Raw genomic sequence first — 3,036 nt, forward strand, 5'->3', positions numbered from 1 at the left:
CCGAGCGTTGCGGCCTGCGTCTGCCCCGGAGGCTGAGGGGCTGAGAGGGCGGGCCTGGGCTGGACCGCGCCGGTTCGTCAGGTCCGTGAGGGGTGGCGGCCCTGCCGGGGCCTTAGGAAGGGAGGAGAGACCGGGTCCTGGACCCAGAAGGGGCGTCGCGTGGCGGAAGAGGGCGGGCCAGGCAGTCAGGCGCGGGGGCTGGGCCGGGCAGCGGAGGGAAAAGGAGGGAGGCGTTGGGTGGGAAGATCGGGGAAGGAGGGCAAGGAGAGGGTTAGGAAGAAGCCGGAGAGCGATTGGGGCGGACCCCCACGACTTGAAAGCCCGAGGTCATACTCGGCCTGGACTCCGCTGCCCGCGTCCACCAGTTCGCCCTGTGGATCCTGCCGGCTCAGTAGCCCCCCCAGTGCATGTACTTTCCACCTCCTGCGCTCACTCGCTTCAGTTCAGGCCCCTCTCGCTTCCTGCCTGGACAGTTGCAGTGTCCTAAGTGGTCTGCCCGCAGGCACAGGGGCCCCTCTCCTGTCGGCCTCGCACCGTGCCCAGAGAAACCTGCCCTTTTTTTTTGGAAACCTTTTTGAGACGGAGTCTCGCTCTGCCCACCCAGGCTGGAGTGCAATGGCGCGATCTCGGCTCACTGCAACCTCAGCCTCCCAGGTTCCAGCTATTCTCCTGCCTCAGCCTCCCAAGTAGCTGGGATTACGGGCGCCTGCCACCACGCCCAGCTAATTTTTGTATTTTTAATAGAGACGAGGTTTCACCGTGTTAGGCTGGTCTCGAACTCCTGACCTCAAGTGATCCGCCCGTCTCGGCCTCCCAGAGTGCTGGGATTACAGGCGTGAGCCACCGCGCCGAGCCGAGAAATGCAGAGCAAATCTGGATATTTAGGGCATGAAACTGGCCCGGCGTCCCACCCCTTTGTAGGGTCAGATCCAGAACCTCAACCAGGCCCTTGATATTTGGTCCCGCTGACCTCTCCCAAGACTGTCTATTCGTCCGTCCGCTTGCTCAGTGCTCTCCACACACTGGCCTCTTTCTGTTCCTTCTACATCGCAAGCTTCTGCCTTCCCTGGGGCCTTTTATTGAGTATTCCTTCTCCCTGGTCTGCTCTTCCTCCCCCGGCTTAGTCTTGTAAATTCTTCTTCATCCTTCAAATCTCCACTTAAGCATCACTTCTGCAGGGGAGGCATCCCTGTCCCTGACTCTTCAACCAGTACCCCACTTTTATCACCCTGGGTACTTGTCCTTAACAACACTTGTACAACTGCAGTTTTACATTTATTTACAAAAGTATTGATATTTCTTTGTCCCCCCCCCACCAGATTGTAAGGTCCACGAAGAAGATAGTGTCTGGTTTTGCTTCATGTTGTATCTCTAGCATCTCATACAGGGCCAGGCACTATAAATATTTACCAAATAAATAAAGGCAGGGTTTGAATTTGGCAAGAGGAAGGGGATGTGAATGGTGGTCACTGATGTCCTACCTGTAGGGGAATGAAACTGACAATTGGAATGCTTTTTGTATGCCAGGCCCTATGCTAGAGTGATGCTGCTGTCTAATAGAAATGTAATGTGAGTTATAGATATAATTTTAAATTTTATAGTAGCCACATTAAAAAGGAAACAGCTGAAATTATTTTAGTAATATATTTAACACAATATATTCCAAAATTATATTATAACATAATCAATATAAAATTATTAATGGGATATTTTACGTTCTTGTTTTTTGTACTGTTTTTGAAACCTGGTTTGTATTTTACACTGAGGGCAGCCTGTGCCACTTTTCAAGTGCATAGTAGCCACCTATGGCCAGGGATTGTGGTATTGGGCTGTACAGTGTCACACACTTTATATACCCTCTAGCGTATTCTAAGATAACTATTGTTATCTGCACTTTACTGCTATCAATAGTGAAGTTTCTAAAAGAGGTTGCCTGCCAGGGATAATTCTAGAGTTTGTAAGTGGAGGAGGTGGGATTAGGACCTCTATCTGTTATCTTCCATCTGGTCTTTCTGTATACCTCATGCTTACTCGAGGAGGTGCAAAGGAAGTTTGAGGGTACAGGAAGTAGGGACCACACTTCTTTAAAAACTTCAGTGTACAGCATATTCTAGCTTGTTCTATGCTGAGATAATGTGTCCAGATGTAGCAGTATCACCTGCCAACGTGGCTCAGCAAGAAGCATATTTGGTGCAGTTGAAGAAAACCCTGCAAGGCAAGTCCTTCTTTGACCTGAGTCACCATACCTCGGCCCAGCCTGGACTAAGTCTGGTCCCAGGACCTGGACAGAAAAACATACATACCATGCAGCATCTCAGAGGTGCTGGGAATACTAGGCTTGTGTTTGCAACCTGGCTTTTCTCTCTTCATTTTTTTTTTTTTGAGACAGAGTTTCACTCTTGTTGCCCAGGCTGGAGTGCCGTGGTGCCATCTCGGCTCATTGCAACCTCCACCCCCCGAGTTCAAGTGATTCTTGTGCCTCATCCTCCTGAGTAGCTGGGATTACAGGCGTACGCCACCGTGCCCGGCTGATTTTTGTACTTTTTAGTAGAGACGGGATTTCACCATTTTGTGCAGACTGGTATTGAACTCCTGATCTCAAGTGACCCGCCCACCTTGGCCTCCCAAAGTTCTGAGATTACAGGCATGAGCCAGCACAGCCAGCCTACAGCCCCAGTTCAGCAATTGTTCACTGAGTATCCACCATGTGACCAGCACTGTTCTAGGCCATTTTTGGTGATTGGGCGGTGTATGTCATAGCCTTCATCTTCAGGATGCTTCAGGTATACTTGGAAAGATAAGACTGGATCACGTAAAATGACTAGATGGCATGCACGGCATCATGTGGTGTAATGAAGAGCCAGAATCAGTATGGGCTAGAGGCTGCAAAGGGGCTGTCTTGGCCAAGCTGCATGATGTGTTTTTAAAAATGTTGGATTTGCCGGGCGCGGTGGCTCAAGCCTGTAATCCCAGCACTTTGGGAGGCCATGACGTGCGGATCACGAGGTCAGGAGATCGAGACCATCCTGGCTAACA

At 50.7% G+C, this 3,036-nt stretch overlaps 1 protein-coding gene across 2 annotated transcripts in view; it reads left to right on the forward strand.

The window, feature by feature from the left end:
• The window catches only part of ELMO2 (engulfment and cell motility 2), a 40,893-nt gene that overhangs the window by 222 nt on the left and 37,635 nt on the right, over window positions 1-3,036 (forward strand). The gene's annotated exons all lie outside the window — the stretch shown is intronic.

The sequence above is a fragment of the Colobus angolensis genome, unplaced genomic scaffold, assembly GCF_000951035.1.
Source record: "Colobus angolensis palliatus isolate OR3802 unplaced genomic scaffold, Cang.pa_1.0 Scaffold8, whole genome shotgun sequence".
Lineage (NCBI taxonomy): Eukaryota > Metazoa > Chordata > Mammalia > Primates > Cercopithecidae > Colobus > Colobus angolensis.